General features: G+C 36.0%; 1 protein-coding gene across 1 annotated transcript in view; it reads right to left on the reverse strand.

Annotated features, from left to right (window-relative positions):
• Nucleotides 1-19,736, reverse strand: part of CACNA1E (calcium voltage-gated channel subunit alpha1 E) — a gene marked incomplete at its 3' end in the record, with an annotated part of 392,449 nt that overhangs the window by 162,044 nt on the left and 210,669 nt on the right. The window lies entirely within an intron of this gene.

Consider the following 19,736-nt stretch of genomic DNA (forward strand, 5'->3'; position numbering starts at 1 on the left):
AATTGCACTCAGCCAAGGACAATGTCCTTGAACAGTAAGCAATAGGGAATTCAGTCCTATCATCTGACAAATGGCTAGTACAGCCCCCACCCCATAAGGGGATGCGTCACATGCAATGCAAACTGGCAAGTTTTCATTAAAGTACATAAGCACTGATTTTGAGGACAGTAGTGACTTTACTGCCTTAAAACTATTTTTGTGAACCTTGGTCCACTTCCATGGGGTGTTTTTGTCTAAGAGCCAGTGTAATGGCTCTCCCACTGTGGCCTTGTTAGGAAGGAACACATGGTAAAAATTCAGGAGACCCAGGAATGCCTGGAGCTCTCCTTTGGATCTGGGGATTTTTGCCAGCTGAATTGCCTTCAGCTTGGATTCTGCAGGATGGATGCCTTCAGCATTAATACAGAACCCCAAGATTCAGTGGAAGGGACCCCAATTTTACACTTGTCCCTCTTCAGCTTGAGTCCCGCTGTGTGGAACAGCTGAAGGAAGGCTTTGAGCCTCTTTGCTAGCACCTCAGTGGACTCACCAGCGATGAGTACAGTGTCAAAATAGGGGCAGACCCCCTAGAATACCCTTGAGTGTACGTTCCATGACTCCCTGGAAGATCCCCGGGGCTACGCTAAACCCAAATTGGAGGCACTTGACCTGAAAAGCCCCTCTATGTGTCACAATTGTTTGTGCGGCCAATGTGGCCTCATCCATTGGTAACTGCTGATAGGCCTGTGCCAAATCTAACTTAGCAAACATGGTACCCCCTTGCAGCAATGCCAAAATGTGGCTAATGACTGGCACTGGGTACGCGTGCTGCTGCAGTGTCCGGTTAATGGTGCACTTATAATCAGTGCAAATCCTGATCTCTCCATTGACCTTAAGTGGCGTGACAATGAGAGTTTCCCACTCATCCCCATCTACAGGCTGTAATACCCCCTGACTGACTAGCTTGTCCAGCTCTGCATCGATTTTGTGTTTTAGTGCAAATGGCACTCGACGGGGCTTAATCCTAATGGGCATTATGGAAGGATCAAGCTTAAAGGCTATCAGAGGGCAAAAATTATGGAACAGAAATTATAAATTGACAATGTCAACTGTGTATAAAGAAAATTTATATAAAATGTTTTATAGATGGCACCTGCCATCAGTAGAAGATTAGCAAAAATGTTTAAAAATATGTCAGATTGATATTGGAAATGTAAACATAATTCAGGCATGTGTTATCATATCTGGTGGACATGCAGTAAAGCAAAGGCTTATTTGAAAAAAAATACATCCTTGGTTAGAAAAAATGTTGGGAGAACATGTAGTATTTAATCCTGAACTTTTTTTATTAGGTATAATACCAGAAAAGGTTAATAAGCAAAGTTTATATTTGGTTCTACACATCACAACAGCAGCAAGAATAACCTTCACGCAATACTGGAAAAATGAAGATTCTACCAGAGGAAGAAGTAATTAAAAAATATTGGAATGCGCAGAGATGGACAGATTAACTATGAGATTAAAAGGTAAAGAAGAAACAGAATACTACCAAACCTGGGAGTCATTCTACAAATGGCTAGAGGAAAGAATCAAAGATTAGGACTTGACTATGTATTAGCGCTTTTGAACCCAGACTGCACGCTGGTTGAAAAACTATGTAAGATATGTAAGGAAAAAAGAACTAATAAAAGCTTTTTAATAAATAAATAAATAAAATCAGAAGTTTCCCCTGACAAAGACACCTAATATATCAGCCTGCCTTCCACTGAGGACTTTTATGCTGTATAAGCAAGAAAGAGGGCTGTGAAAATATCTACAGAGCCCTCACATCCTGGACATAAACTGTATCAACTTCTTCCATCAAGACAACACTATATGCGTACCACTGGTGGTACTTCAGCACCTGGCAGGTGGTATGTGTACAGTGGGTTGAAAAGCACTGTAAAAAAAACTGTAGAAAAAGTGTAAAAGTGTAAAAGTGGATGAGATGAAGCAGCTTGTGGGAGAATCATCTGGAGCTGTGTGAGGTATCGCCGGGACCCTGCTGAGAGCCCATGATCGGTGTGTGCTGTTCCAGCTGATCAGCGGCGGCCTTGGGGATACCAGGCAGCCACCCGCAGTCTTAGAACGGAGATTCAGCTGGAGCTGCATGAGATTTGCCTGGGTTCTGCTGAGAGCTACAGCTACAGCTACAGCCGATCGGTGGTGGATCCAGGATCTTTTGCCTCCTACCCTTGGCCAAGCCTCCTTCTCCTTGAGCCTCCTGCCTCTGCCTATTTGCCTCCAGCGTTCCTCCTCGGAGCAGCATGTGATTGCAGGGGCTTTGGGGGGTGGTGCGATTTCTGCAGTTGAAGTGGGGGCAAAAAGATTCCCTAACCTTAAAACAGTTCTTGGGTAGCAACAGTTACTTAGCATGTTGTTTATGATTATGATTTATCACTATTACTTGTATGTACACTGAGAACCTACGCACCAGAGACAAATTCCTTGTGTGTCCAATCACACTTGGCTAACAAAGAATTCTATTCTATTCTATTCTATTCTATTCTATTCTATTCTATTCTATTCTATTCTATTCTATTCTATTCTATTCTATTCTATTCTATTCTATTCTATTCTATTCTATTCATCTGATAGTTTCCTTCCCTTTATCACATTAATCTTACAATTTGGTAAAAATATTTTGTGGAATTTTTAGAATTGCATGTATATTTTGTATATCTGAGATGAAAAGTAAGTGTAATTTTCTTTTGCATTTCTCAAGCAACACCACAATGCCAGGTATAAGCCCTGCTTTTCAAGACCTGGTTCAGTTTAACAGTTAATATTTATGAAGATATCATACCACTTCCTGGCAATAAAATTTCCCAGTCAACAAAGGAGTATGCTTTCTCCTTGCAAAGTTTCTTCTATCAGATCCATTTCAATGGTTTGTGGTCTTTTTTTATACATATATTGGCAGTTTGTATGAAGTAAAAGATTAATTCTAACTCTATTTTCTACCTTCCATTAAAGGTTCCTCTTATATCAACCATTATTTCTCATCTTATATGAAGGGGATTGCATCTCATTTCAATATTTTCAAAGTGGTAAACTATTGCAGCAAAGAATTTTGTTACAGCTTAAATAATATATATAAAATTATGCATTAAAATTAGAACATGATAATTTTAAAAAGTCCAACTTCATCAAAACACTAAATGCTTCTGTAAGAAGTAAAACAACTATTCTGAGTTGTTATTCCAAATTCCAAAATTTCTCTGCATCTGGTGATACAAATAATTTTACAAGTTGTGGATAATTCCTGTTGCTCATGCATCTTCACACATGAGGATTTGATCTTCAATTTGACTCTCTTTTCTCCACTGCTCACTCTCAGCATGTATCCTAGTATTCTGTCCGGAGTGAAGTCATTTTACTCTTTAATCCCCCAAAATAAGGATAATCATGAGGTGTGGAAGTCTAATGTGCAATGAAAGCAAACAAGAGCATGCTGCTATATTAATTCAGTCTATAGATCTCAGTCTATAAATCTCAACAGATAACCTATAGAGACCAATGCGCCATAGAAAATAATCTACTTTTCCCCCCAAGAAAGAATATGTCCTTGTCTTATTTGTTATGAATTATTTATACAGCATCAAGCAATGTTGTTATTCCTATTCTACAAGAAGATATGAAGATATGAATCTTCAAAGGCACAGAACTATATAAATACAGAAATAATTAGACCAGTCTCTACTGAATATGGATGTTCATCTGTGCACTGAATATAGAGATATCCGAGATTCTCCTCCATCAAGTACAGAAAATGCATGCAATGTTCCATGGTTATGTTAACAATATTACCAGAATTCATAGAGCCATCACTTGTATCCATTTAAATAGACTTAACACAATTTGATAACCTCCAGATGTGTTGGAGGAGAAATTATAGTGCTCTAGTCTAATACTTCAGAGAGTTAGAAAGGTCTAATTTAGAGTTTTCTATCAACATGGTGTTTTTTTTTCTTGGAGTTTTTTGGTCACTGTGTTATATTTCTTTTCTGCAATTCTTTTTCCTTCCATCCATGCTTTTCAGCTTCCACACTGCAATTCCTTTTTTCTCAATTCACAAGCAGCTGAAAGAGGCTACTTCTGCAGTTCATTTAATAGCGCACTTGGTTGCCATGGGAACTACAATGTTCAAAGTTTATTTTCCCTCTCTGATCTGATATTACACTGCATATTTTAATAAAAGCACACACAGACATATGCACACACTGGTGCACCACAAGAGTTTTCATTACAGTTCTTCTGCAGAAGTTGCATCTCTTAAGGGAAAAGAAACCAAGTTCAAGTCAAGTCAATAAACTGCATATTTGGTCTTATGATCTCTCATTTAATACTGTTTTCAGAATTTTTTGTATAACATTGACCACTGTTTTTGTCATCAAATTGTCTTTCCCTTTAGCATTATTTTTAAACATCTTAAACAGACATAGAAAATAATGCTGTATGTGTCCAACAAATGCTCTTCTTTAATATGTTATTTATTTATTTAAAATATTTAAATATCTGCCCATCCTACACCCATCTATGGCCAGTTCCCAAACAATAACTGAAAGAAAAAATGTAAAAAATGTAAAAACTATTAAAGTTTAAACATTAAAAAGAAAAACCTGGCACCAAATCAAGCTTCCAACATGGAGTCACCTCGTCTTATCTTTGCAGATAAAAACCAGGCCTTTTGGAAAACTAGGAGATTAGAAGCCTGCTGAATTTTAGGGGAAAGAGTGTTACATAGAGACGGGACTGCCATGGAAAAGCATGCTTGTCATTAGATGAAAATATTCAGCCTTATACAGTATATTCTTTAAAATTGGCAAAAAAAATTCTGCTTATGTAAAAAAAGATTACACTCAACAGTTTGGAAGACTTTTTCAAGAAAATGTAGAATGCTCTTTAGAGATGGACACTGATGTATGAAAACAAATTTTGAATGAAGTTGAGCTCCAGACAGCAAATGAGAAACTGATCCATTTACCCTTTTCAAAGACTTAACAGAGAATGGAGTAAGATTAAAAAAGAGCTCATAACATGTAGATAGTTGGATTTAATTTTACCATATAACATGAGCAGATTATAAAGAAATTAAATTTACCTTCTCACTCAATCTTTCTGGATTTAGAGCAGGAGGGTGGAAGAGGCACGTTGACTGGTTGTCTCTCAAACCTTCTATTTAGAAACAGTAAGTATCTTTTTGATTGGAACTGACCTACACATCCATGCATTCAAACCATCCCTAAAATGTCATCCCAGTACAGTACTGTAGGGTATATGTGAGGGAGAAAAAAGGAGGGCAAAAGAGTACATTGGCCACAGCCTGCAATGAGACTTTTTAATTAACAACAAAATAAAACATTGAATTGATTAATCAACTAAACACTAAGTCCTAAAAGTATGATGACCTGAACAAGTAAATCAGAGGCATTATATAACAATTGAGGCAGACAGACATTTAAAATTTCAGTTAAAACTTAAGGCAAATTCAAATCTTATACCTAAAAACATGGTTACTTGGTAACCATGTCTTATTACACAGGCTTTTCTGGGTGCAAATAATAATGCTGCATCTTTTTGCTGGGAGTGACTGAATAATCTAATTACACCAATACAGAGGCAGAACAGTTATAGAGGATGGTCTAAAATATGGTAGATGAAAACAGAATCTAGATATATGTTAGGCAACCTGTTCTATGCATAGCTGTTTGGCCTCCCAGTTTTTCCCCCCCTATTCTATTTATTGTTTCTGAATAACACTGGTAGTTGTGTTACAATCCATACATTTGCACTTACTTAACTTTGAGGAATTAATGTTTGTAAGACTGGGTTAGCTATGAAGCCCATGAGCTTAAATTAATTTTTAAAATTTATTTAAATATTGAAGAAGTACAACAAAAACAACAACAACAATAATAATCTGAAAAGAAATCATATGAAATATGAATCCAAGGAGCAGATCTCTCTATGACTTGACCCAATAAGAAATAAAATTGAGGTGAATTCAAACAAATTTGTTTGCAAAAAAACTATTGAAATTGTTTATAATATGCCTTTTCAGCTAGGATGAGATAAGCTAATTTGTAAATAAAATTCTAACTTTCTGGTTTACAGTTCTATGAATAGTGTTAAACAACTTGGTTACTTCGGACGCCATAAGAAACAAATTGCCAGAAAATTATAGCTGGAATGTCATCCTATGTAGGACCCTTATAGATCTGGCCAAAGACATTTTGCCATTACTGCTCAAAGATATGCAACCTCATTGCACAGATGGCGAATATAGAATTGCAGAGTAGGCTACGAAGCATGCTGAACTCCATACTCCAACGAAGAGGATGTAAAGAATAAAGTTGGTAAGAAGGGAATCAGCAGCTTGCATAGTAAACTGTTATGTATCAATGAAAGATCATCACTCAGATCAGCATAGATTAGCTCCAAGGTCAACTTCAGACAAACAATCAGGAAACTGCCAAAGAGCCATTAGTAAACAGCTCAGCCAAAGAATCCCTAAGACAGCCCCCACCCAGCCAGACAGGCAAGACATCAGAATATAAACTGACAGCAAACAGCACTCCTTGGTAGCACTGATAATATTACCTTGTTAGGGCAATGAAACGTCTGCAAGAAAACAAGCACGCTCAGAGAGCACCAAGGATCCCTCAAACTGTCATGTTGCAAAGATCAGGTACATCTCAGTCTGTAATATAGGCTTCTGTATATTTCAGTAAACAAATTTCCCAGTGTATATGTTTTCATTCTTGTTTTTACTAACACTATTCCATCAGAGCTGTATCTATGAGATGACTATAATGCCAAGTAATCAGTTACTGAATAAAGGCTTAGCGTTTGAAGACCTGAGATTTACAGCGATGCTTGTTTAAAGACTGACAGACCTGGGGTCTCAGGAAAAATGAGAGATTATTATCACTGTTTTCTCACATACACCAGCACATACTATCTAAGCTGCATAGCTGATTCTACCTAATGATAGGTTAGTTTCTGCAGATATTTTTGCTCCATGAGGTTCCTATCCCTTTGATGTTGTTAGTTGTGAAGTCGTATCCGACCCCTCGCAACTCCATGGACAACATTCCTCCAGGCCTTCCTGTCCTCTACCATCTTCTGGAGTCCCTTTAAGCTCACGCCTACTGCTTCAGTGACTCCAGCCACCTCATTCTCTATCATCTCCTTCTATTGCCCTCAATCTTTCCCAGCATTAGGCTCTTCTCCAGTTCTTCTCCAGTGAGTACTTCCTTCTCATTAGGTCCCTATCCCTATGCCTTTATTATTTGATGCTGTGCTTATGTTAAACATGTTCTGATTTGGAATTAGTCTAGTTTTGATTGTTTCCTCTTCATTCCCACCCCAAAACCCTCAAATAAGCAACAAATAATAAATGTTAATTTGCTGAGGATACTCTTTGGCTAAATAATGGTGTAAAAAGCATTGAAGGTGTAATGTATTGGGCCTTCTTTTGCTGAATGTAACTCGTGGGGTTTGAATGCTGGAAGGTTGCTTAAGCAGGGAGCTGGCTAACGGCTCCAAGCTCCTCAGACAACCCATCTCCAGCACTGCCATTGGCTGCCTCTAGAGGCCAGGATATAAATAGCTGCACTTGCAGCCCTGTTCCCCAGTTCAGTTCCTGCAAGTAATAAAGAATGTTCGTGCCTGAACTCACTCGCCTTGTCTCTTCATTCAAGCAATGAACCCAGTACACAATAGGAGGAATTAATAAATAAATGCTAAGTATCATCACTATTGGTCTTTGGTAAAAGTCAAAGACTTTAAAAAAAAAGCTATATCTCAACACAACACATGATGAACCAGACTATCTTAATATATACAAAAATGTGCATTAACTTTCCCCTGCATTTCTGGTGGTTTTTACGTAGGACATCATCACAAATCAGCCAAATCAGCCAATATTTCAATTACAGGCCCTTAAATAAAACAGGAGTACATTTTATTCTTTCAGTGTTACATCTAGAAGCTGCACTGAATACATATGAGATAGTTTGCTTCTTCCCCTTTACTCCACCACTCCCATGAAATGTGTTCCCTGTGCTTAAAGCAGGGGTCTTCAAACTTGGCCCTTTTATGACTTGTGGACTTCAACTCCCAGAATTCCTCAGCCAGACATGCTGGATGAGGAATTCTGGGAGTTGAAGTCCACAAGTCATAAAAGGGTCAAGTTTGAAGACTCCTGGCTTAGAGAGTCATCACTTTTAATGCCAAATTAGCAGCCATGCATGGTAGCTATTGGGAAAAAAAATCCTTTGCCATAAATATTTCTCTTGCTTTCTTTTTATTGTATAATCCCATGAGAAATAGAATTAAAAAAGAAGAGGAAAAAGAACAAGGAATGACAGGTGTAAATAAAAGATCCAACTTTACAGCAGAATTTTTAGAAATCACCCTTCACTATTTTAAAATGAGGAAATGAAAAAAATCAACACATCTATTGAAGATTTACAAGATAGAGTGTAATATAAGCTTTATTGGGAAAATAGTTTAATATACTGCAAGGTGATTTAGAAGGAAAAAACCCCTAAAACAAAGCATCTTCCACTTGCACAACTGCAAGCAGTGGTATTGAGACTGTACTGATTCCCAGAGAAACATAACCTAAAATTATGAATACTTTTGTGTGACCTAAGTAGTCATAGCAACATTCCAGGCACCTCTTGTGTTAGGAAGCTTCATTTATTTATATTTACACACAGAATTGTCCAATTAGTCACCATTTCCCCAGTGTTAGTTGTGTTAGTCAGTTAAATTCCTTAAAGCAATTAATGGTCTAAACAGTTAAGTGAGCTAATGTTATTAAGTAACACTTTTTACATTATGGCTATGATTATGATGGAAAAGAGTCACTAAGCTACTGGGTGGAGTCCTGTTGGGAGAAGTGGCAGAAACAGCAATAGCAATAGCACGTAGACTTATATACCACTTCACAGTGCTTTACAGCAATCTCTGAGTAGTTTACAGAGTCAGCATATTGCCCCCAACAATCTGGGTCCTCATTGTACCAACCTCAGAAGGATGGAAGGCTGAGTCAACCTTGAGACCCATGAGGATCAAACCTCTGGCAGTGGGCAGAGTTAGATTGTAATACTGCATTCTAACTACTGCATCACTACAGCTCCTTTTCATTTTGTTTTTGTTCCATCTTCTTACATTTTTTTATTTGTTGTTTTATCCGAACAGGAGAAGTTAGATGATAGTAATTATAATCTGTTTGAAAGAGACTCATTTGGGTCATGAAACATTTCTTTCAACAAATGGCATGGAAGGCTAATTTTGCAATAGGGATGGATTTCAGTGATCAAGTCAACACTTAATCCTAAAAAAAGGATTATAGGCTCACCTCTGGCTCTAGTACTCCAGGTTATAAACTCCTGATTTAGTGTTTACATTTTGTGCTGAATTTTGGTTAATCTAAACTGGAAACATATGTTTCTTACATTCTCTTAACAGGGTTGCATGAAACAGGAGACAAGGTATAATCTTGATGTTCACTATGTCTGATTCTATCATAATATCATGATGTCTGAACAAAAGAATAAATCAAGAGACTGCTTGAGAACTTTAAAGACTGATTTCAGAGCTTATTCAGTCTAAAAACCTGAGTAAAAAGGAAATTTACAAAAAATAACACTAGAGAATAATAGTTCATGATGGTTGAAAGAGCTAGAGGCAAATAAAAAGGTGAAAGAAAGAATAAGAAGATTATGGAATGGAGGAGATGAAAAAGGTCTGACAACTTTTTCAGAATATTACAAGCAATAATATTACAGTACAGAATAAAAAAGCAGCTAGTTGATAATCAAGAAAATTGTAGTGTTAACACTGGTTCCAGAGAACACCAGACCCAGAAAGCCACACTTTTACTGCAGACATAATTTTGTTTGTAAATACATTTCCTATTTTCAAGAACTGTTATTGGTTAATAGAAGTTCTTGTTATTTTTCAATATTCTCCTGCTTGTGTTTTGCTCATGATTTTAACTGCAGTGCGAGAGTTATTTTTGCTAAGACTGCACAAAGTCAGTGTTCAGACAGTCCCAAGTCTGATTGCTCCTCCGCCTTTCAGTATAACTCAGACTCCTATATTCATTGCATGGCTGGAAAACTGTCTGTAATATATAATTCAGAATGATCAGCAAAAGACTGTTTATAATCTTCATAATTACAGAGAGGGTAATGTGCAGTGGCAAAACTGAACATGTACAGTCCATAGTAGAATAGAAAAGGCATAAGGCTAAGAAGAGGCAGCAGAGAAATACTCAAAGTTCTATGTTTGCTAGTGATGAAGAATTAAATACAGGTTTTGATGATTGCTGCCATGGCTACTATTGCTATCATCAATATCATCACTAACACCACAGCCTAATCTACTGTATACTCAAATTCTTCCTCCTTGATTCTCTTGATTGGCCACCCATTATTTCTTTATTTCATGAACAACTAAAACTAAACCTTTTCCAATCCATGATTTGGAATTATAAATATATTAGAGCATAGATCAATAAAGAAGATGGACAATGTGGTAGAGTTGGTTTTCTCATCAACCAAAAGCTGAAAGATTCTGTAGTAAAATTTGAAAGTATATCAGAGTAGTCTAATGCATCGTTCAATTGAACAAACCATACAAGCTTCAAATCACCCAAGCTTAAGTGCCAACAATAAGCTATAGTGATGTTGAGGTCGAAGAGTTTTATGACAATGTGGCCCACCTTCAAGTCAAAGAAAAATGCTGATACAAAATACCAATGGGTGACTTTAATGCAAGAATAGGAAGAACAATACCTGAAGAAAAAGAAACTAGCCTTTATGGAAGTGGTGAATGAGATAATAGAGGCAACAGATTAGCAGATTTTGCTGAAGGACAGGAACTTTACATCATGAACTCATTTTACAAGAAAAAAGCTAGCAGAAAATGGACATGGAAGAGTCCATCTGGGTACACAAGCAAAATTGACTACATCATATCAAGTGATAGAACCATATTCTGCAATTGAACTGTCATCAATCATTTTAACATTGGAAGTGACCACAGAATAGTAAGAACTATAGACTGTTGAAAAGAGCATATGAAAATGATAAAGACATCATAAAAAACAAAAATAAAGAGTGATAAACTATTAGAGAACAGCAATTTTCAGATTAATCTGTCAAATCGCTGTGTTCTATTGCAAGATTTGGAAGAGATGAACATTACAGACCAAAATGAACAAATAGTCAAAAACATCTTTAAATCTACTACATCTATAGCACCTCTGGAAAAACACTTCGTACAGTCAAAATTCTCTGACGAAACTACTGATTTAATAAAAAGATGACAGACAATGAAGAATATTGGAAGTCTCTCTAATAAACTGGAGTACATTGAATTTTTGCAATGTATCAATGTATCCAAGAAGAAATATGTCAGTTTAACATGAAGGTTGTGCAAAAGGCAATTGAAGAAAACAAAGGGATTAATAGAGAAAATATAACCTTATAGACACAAGAAAGGTTTTTGCATTAAAATGGGAAGATGGGTCTGTATGTAGAACAAGACAGGAAATGTTAGAAATATTTGGAAAATTCTATTCAGATCTATACAAAATCAAGATCACACAAAAGTAACAACACCTACAACAGGAAATGCCAGATATACTAGTGGAGGAAGTATCAAGTGCCATAAAATCAATGAAAAATGGCAAATCTTCAGGAAATGATTGTGTTACGGTTGAAATGCTGAAAGCTGGTGGACACAGTTTACACAAGTTACTAGTAAAACTATACTCATGATGTCTCAGAGAAGAAAAAATACCCGATGCATGGAAAAATGTGGAAATCACTGTCTAAATTTTCCCATTTAGGTACATCATCCCAATATTTTATGTCAAGCATTATAAAAATACTATACTTTTTATCTGTCTTATAGTATCTAGATATAACATCCTTTTTAATCAGTTTATATTTTACTTATATATTAATAAAAGTTACATCAACCTACTATTTTAACATTTAATATATTATAAAACATACTATATTACTTAAATCTCATCCTTCTTGGAAATTCTCTGTTCTTTTAGCCATATTCAAACAAATGTTTATTCACGAAATACTCCATCTGGTAGGGCGATTCAAATCTCTTGTATTTGTCTCTGATCTTCTTCTTTTACCAAGTAATTTTCCAAGTTGATATAATCTGCTTACCCAACAGTTTCTGTATTTTTACAAATGTTTTTGGGAATACAAAAGATTAAGTAATTAAGATAAATTCTTTCTGTCCCCCAAACTTCGATAGTTCTCCTAATAATTCCATTTTTCTTGTTGTGTCAGAACTTTGTAGATTTTTTCCTGTTTGTGGCTAATTGTAATTCTTTTCCTTAGATCAATTTGATCATACTCTTCTAGTTTGTAATCTGGTGTCTGATTTGGTTGTTCCTTTGTTATTTCCTGGGTATTTTTTAATTGTAGATTTAGATTGGAAATATGCTTATTTAAATTGTCAAAGTTGTTTCCGAATTTCGTTGTGGTTTGAATCTATTGTCATTTGTATTTGTCCTAACGTTACATATATTTCCTCCGGAAAGTATTTATCTTGCCTTGAAGTATTGCTTCTGGAGGCCCTTGATTTTCCAGGCTAAGTCCTTCAAGGAGAAAATATTGAATGTGGCATCCTGTCATTTTTTGATACGTAAGTGATATCCATATTGTCTCCCCCCTTCAAATAATCTTTCATCAATGTTTTAATTCAAAAGTCAATTTATCAGTCAGTCAAAATTACAGATTCAGTATATTAAGCCACTTTAAATCCTTCCTGCAAATTCTCCTCTAAAATATTAGCCAAAAACCCAAGGTTTTTTTCCCATAAACAGTTCTTAGGTTTAAGCAACAGTCCAGGTGTTGTTTTTTCTTTCAAACACTTTTTTATCTTATAGCTGGCTCTTCCTTTGTTCCCAGCTGTCTTCAAGATTATTTGCGATTCAAAGAAACAACTTTTTCTTTGTTTCTGGGCATTCTGCCAATTCTGAGTCCTTATTGTGTGTTCTATTCTCTGATTCTCCACTAGATGTCAGCAGTTATTTATTTATTTTTCAGTTTTTCTTTCAATCAAAAAGTTATTTTTGTTATATATTTTTATAATTCCATCAGAAATTTTTAGGGTATAATTTTGACAGTTTTTTAGTTCCTAGATTTGTCCAGACTGAAATATTTTAAATAAAATTTTAGTATATCTCTTTCCACCTTTTATGTTAATTTGCCACTTCTGAATATAAGGAAATGGGGATATAGTCCCCTCCCTTCACTTCTGGAGGTTTTCTTGCTTTGGGGATCTTTTTAAGGATTTAAATAGTAGATAGAAGTACTCTCATCAATTCCAAGCACACTGTTCACCAATGTTTAGATTCATGCTCTGGGACTTCAGCTGCAAGCAGCTAGGGCTAGATGCTGATCTCATGCTAGCCTTTCTCCTGTCGGGTTCGGAGGGCTTTTCTCTGATCAAATGAAGTGATTGTCGTTGCTTTGTGATTGACGGGGCACCCCTCCTTCACAATCACCTGTCCGGGGCAACTTCAGACCCATCTAGGGTCTCCCAAGCAGGAAGAAACTAGCCGTGGGAAGTGGAGGACTGCTCTCATGCACCCATGCACTGCAGACCAAGACCCAAGATGATTTAAAGAACTATCATCCAATAAGCCTTCTTTCAGTCATCTATAAGGTTTTCACCAAGATAATAGCAAAAAAATATTGAGAACATTAAATGATGCACAGTCAAAGGTGCAGGCAGGGTTCAGAAGTGGCTACAGCACAATGGATCACATCCAAGTTGTTCAGCAAGTCACTGAAAGGCACAACAAGTACACCATGCCTCTGTGCATGTCTTTCATTGACTACGAAAAGGTATTTGACTCAGTATTCCAGCAAGCAATAATTAATGCATTGCTCAACCAAGGCATAAACTTACTACATAAACTTACTACAATCAATATATGAAAAAACAATGGTGACAAGTTGCCTAAATGTTCTTAAAGTGGAAATCAACATAGAATGAAATGTACAACAAGGAGATACAATGACACCTATCATTTTCTCAGTCTGCCTTGAAGAAATATTTCACAAACTAGACTGGGCAAAAGATGGAATAAAAATCAATGGCACCTATTTAAATCACTTAAGAATTGTAAATGATATTGTTCTCTTCTCAGAAGACCCAAAAGAGCTACATAGACACATATAAGTGCTTCACAAAGCAGGAGTACCATTTGGCTTAAAAATAAATCTGAAAAAAGAGCGAGGTTATGTTCAATAATTTCACCAAAGAAATATTTTTATATATATCTGGAAAAGAACTAGACTTAGTAGACCACTATATATACTCTGGCCAACAAATCTCAATGGAAGGTAATACAATAAAGGAAAGTGAATGGCATGTTAAATGTGGTTAGTAGGCATTTGGCAAGCTAAGTGTAATTTTCAAGAACAACCACCCCTTATGCCTGAAGAGAAAAGTTTTCAATCAGTGTGTTCTACCTGTTCTAACATATGCCAGTGAAACATGGGCACTAGTCTCACAATTGATACAAAAGCTACAAGTGACCCAAAGAGCCACGGGAACATACATGCTCAGCAGTACAAGATAAGTCTTCCAGTTTTGTGTTGTAGTGACACGGCTGATGGATGTGGGGCTCCGCACTGCACAGCTGATTTTGCCCTGCCGGGGGATCCTAAATGGGTTTAAAAACACCCTGGAGAGGCAATGAAGAAGTAAGGCCCCTCTGTGCATCACAGAAAGGTAGCAGTCAATCAATTTGATCTGGGGGAAGCCCTCCAACCCAACAGGAGAAAGGTTAGCTGCACTCCAGTGACTAGCTCAAGCTACCAGCAGCCAGAGTCCAAAAGCACCAACTAAAACAACTGTGAACAGCATGTTGGAAACTGGGTGAGAATATTGATCTTTTTTTTTCTTCTATTTTGCAACTGATTTCCTGGAAAAGATCCCCAAGAAGCAAAAATCCTCCAAAAGTGAGAAAGAAGGGGATCACCTCACCATCCCATAGACGGAAACAGCTCTAATTTTTATGGGGAAAAGAAACATATTAAAATGGAATTTAATATAAAACTATAGTCTGGATAAATCTGAAAACTGTGGAAATTGTTAAGACCTTCCCATTGAAAGAATATTGATGAAACTACAAGAAAACAATAATTTTTGTTTTAAAAGTTGAAAAATGAACAGCTACTGACACCTAGTGGTTCCAAGCTAAACAGAGAACAGCTGGGAACAGAGGAGAGAAAATACATAGGGCTATCGACTATAGAATGAGATCTACAATTGTTATAAAAATAAAAATTGCTGACCTTCTTGGATTATAAACACTTACTGAGCGGCATTTTTTTTTAGGCTCAAGAATTATTTGCAGAGAAAGAAAAACCTTGACTTTTGGCCATTCTTCTAGAGAGGAAGCTACTGAATTACTTTTGGATGGTTGAACATTTTGGACTGCAAATTGTGATTGATTAATAATGGTAGGACTTCTGAGCAGAAGAACCATTATGAAATATTGTTTTTAGTGGTGGATTGGAAACACATTGGACTATAAAGGCCACATATAAAGATAAGAGCTATATAAACATTTGTTGTTTGGACCTTACGATTGGTTGTTTGGATAAAACTAGTATATGAGGATTATAGTACCTGTCAAAGACTATTCAAAGGCGGGAGGGGGAGAGAAAATGGAAGTTGCATACCTAACTAAAAGTGATAGGAAACCATACTCAAGATTTTGTACTGAAGCTCCCAGCCTGGATTATCAGAGATCTGTAGGAGTAATACTTCAAGACAAGGCAAATATTTTCCAGAGGGAAATGCATGTAATGTTGCAACTAATTCAAATGATAATTGTTTCAAATCACAATGAGATTCAAAGCAATTTTGATGACATAAATGAGCATATCTTTAACTTAAGCTAAGCTAACCTAAGCTCACAACCAAAAAACTCTCAGAAAATGACGATAAAGAATGAACAAATAAATCTGACAATTGAATACAAACCAGAGGAAAGTGTCCTAAAGATGGGGGCTATAAACAAAAGGTACTACAGCTTAGCACAGGCAAAGAAAAATCTGCAAGTTTCTGTTATAACATTGGAAAGGGAAAAGACATTTTATCTTTCATGACTTCAAAATAAACCAGAAGATAAGAAAGAAGATGTGACAAAATGGATTATAGAGATGCCAGGAGAACTACTAGAGTATGGGAGACAAAATGAAAAGTAAAATTAAGGGAGAAGGAAAGTGGAAGCGTTTTAATTAATACAAATGGGCAAAACTCCCCCTCAAAAGTACTCCACCTAATCTGTCTCCCCCAGCTCTAATAACACTCATAAAAATACAGGAAGAATTCCCTGGCAAATTGAACACATTGACTCGGAAAGTTGTCTGGCAAAAGAAGAAGCCTAAAGTTAGATTCAAGAGATCAGATGACTTGACTTACCAGATGGAGTACTATATGACTAAATACTTGTTTGAATATGGCTAAAAGGATAGATAAACTCTGGATATAAATGGGTTCTATAGTAAAAGGGATGTGATTTATAAGTAGAATAATACCTTTGTTCTTTTTCTTTTCACGTTAAGAGAAATATAAAACTACTGAGATGGCTTATGCGAGTGGAATGTCTGGACACTTAAATGTAACTAACCTTGAGAAAATTATAATTGATAAGAATGTTTTGAATATTGCTTAGAAACTAAGTTTAAAGAAGAACATCGAAAACAGGACCTATGGTGATTTAATAAAATGACTCTTTGCAAATATAACTGGAATATAAGTTGATTAGAAAAGATGTTACACACTGATGTTAATGTTATTTGTATAAATACTAGAAAAATATTTACATATAACTTTGTATGTATTGAAAGTACTAAGAATTGTATTTACTCAATGTTGGCAAAAGGAAAATACTATTAGAAGAAGAGAAAATCAAGGAAATGTATCACTAACAAGTATGTTGATTATGGAATCATAGGAACTAATTATTATTGCTTGTTTTAAATATATGAACCCAGACAACACATTGTTTACCAAATACTAAAGACTGCTATTGTAAAAAAATAATAAAATATATTAAAAACAGTACAAGATAAGATAGAAAGACCCACACATGGGTTAAAGAACAAATGAAAGTGTACAATATCGTCAAGAGAGTAAAAGAACTGAAATGGAAATGGACTGGTCACATAGCAAGAAGAACTGATGGCAGGTGGACCAAGGCAGTCATAGAATGGATCCCACTTGATAAAAAGTGTCCACAAAAGAGACCTTAAAAAAGATGGATTGACAACATCAGCAAGTATTGTAGACCCAACTGGCAAAAGAAAGCTCAGGACCGTATTGGCTGGAACATGTGGAAGAGGCCTTCATCCTGCAGTGGACAGAAAATGGCTAAAATGATGATAATACAATATACTAGTACAAGAACAATTTTTCATTGAAGAGAATTTAAAAGGTTTGCAGGATGAAGCTGAAATTTTTTGGCACATTACCATGCTTAACATGGTAAGCACTAAGGAAGAAAGGAAGATTTGAGCTGATTCCTTGGTATCATATGTTTTGAACCACTACATGCTATTTATCATACTGTTTACAGAACATTTTGAAATCTAGCTACAAGATTTATTTCTACAAGATTTTCTGCCAAGTTGATGAGGTTTAGAAATTGTTTAATTAAAAAAAACCAAGGAGATGGGGATATTTCCTTGAATTTGTCATCTCATTTCGTACTTCCAGATGCTTGAAGCTTTTGGTAGCCTTTTTACATGCCTACAAATCACATGGTCTGTTGCCATAGTGACCAGAAACTCTGTATCTTTTCAAATCTGGACTGATGATTTGCATTCAACTCCCATTTCCACAGAGAAAAACAAATACATACACACAAACAGAATTTTACTCTAATTCACTTAAATCTTACTCAGACAATTTTCTACTAGCACAACTATGATCTAAATTCTCCCCTCAGTAACTGCTCTGATTTATTTCACAGTGCTGCCAAACCTTAATTATTTTATAATTAGAGGGTAAGCCCTATAGCAGTATACTAAAAGTTGGAAAAATGGTACAAATTCAAATGAAATACAGGATTCAAAGGTAACTATGATAGTTTGTTGACTATCTTATTTGTTGAACACTGGATTTTCTTGTTCACACAATGACTATGGGAAAACACAACTATATACCTCAATTTCAGCATGATTTAAAGGAATTTAAAAAGAACTGTTGTTTCATTCTCATAAATATGTCTATATATTTTAGGATGTGAAAACTGGAATGTTCTATCCTGGTCTTTTGAGAGCAAGGTTTTTTCCATACATATGCCATCATTCAGAGACTATATCCAGGATTTTTCCCATAGTCATCTGGGGTAGCTCAGTTGGAAACAGACAAGATATGATTAAAGCCACTGAGAAGCTGTTAGGCAAACTCTACTCAACTGAACATAAGCTGCTTCATGAGTCTGCATGAGATACTATTTGAATTGTTATATTTGATATTAATATGCTTTGGCAGTCTCAATACCTATCCAACAATATACTTTACATAGTTATTCTCCATACAGGCCTTTTGTGGGATAGACACACGATACCCAGGGTTTTTTTTTAATTTTCACTTCACAAATACAAATTTTGTGGTAGTATGTGAACTTCACACAACTTGAAAGGATGGATAAAACCACCATCAGTTATGGAAAATGGGTAACCATGTCACAATTTAGAATGCAAATAAAAGCAGAGCTGCCAATTATTTAATTCATTATGTCTGATAAAGGAGTAACTTGCCTAATATGTCACATCTCTAAATTATTTCCTAAACAACAACAATAGCTTAAAAAAGTACTGAAGTCTCTGTAGATGAAAAATGAGCCCCAGAAAATCTCACCAAGGATGTTCATTGTTGTAATATGTTCATGGCCTGCAAAGAATTTTAACAGATCAGAATTTTATTGTGTTTCTTGCCTTCTGTGCTTTTGAAACTGTAGAACCTGAATTACAATGTTCTGGGGACTAGCATTTTATACCTAGGCACTTCAGGTAAGCTCCTATCAATGTAAGAAATACTTTCACCATCTTAAAGAGATTAATAGATCTGATGTAACATTCCTCCTTCTACAATTCCCACTGCCAAATTATGATGCAATTCATGAAAGGATGTTGTTAGTTGCAAAGTCATGTCCGACCCCTCGCGACCCCAGGGACAACGTTCCTCCAGGCCTTCCTGTCCTCTACCATCTTCTGGAGTCTCTTTAAGCTCACACCTACTGCTTCAGTGACTCCATCCAGCCACCTCATTCTCTGTCGTCTCCTTCTATTGCACTCAATCATGAAAGGATACACAACAATAAAGCTGTCTTTCTTTAAAGTGCTACAAGATTTCTTAGGATATATATTTTTTGCAATAAATCAACATGGCTACTGCTTTAGACATTATCAACTGATCCTTTTGCTAAAGTTCCAACTTTACATTTTGCTAATTACCCAGGTTTAAGAAATGATGAAAAATCATACAGTATTGAGTGGAAGATATCTAACATTCAGCATACAGTATGTAAGTACATCTGATGTAACTGAAATCATGAGTGCCACATGAGCAGAGAGGTGAGACGATGTCGTCGTCATCATTATCATCATCATCAACAACAACATCATCATAATGTT

The sequence above is a fragment of the Vipera ursinii genome (assembly GCF_947247035.1).
Source record: "Vipera ursinii genome assembly, chromosome: 3".
Classification (NCBI taxonomy): Eukaryota; Metazoa; Chordata; class Lepidosauria; order Squamata; family Viperidae; genus Vipera; species Vipera ursinii.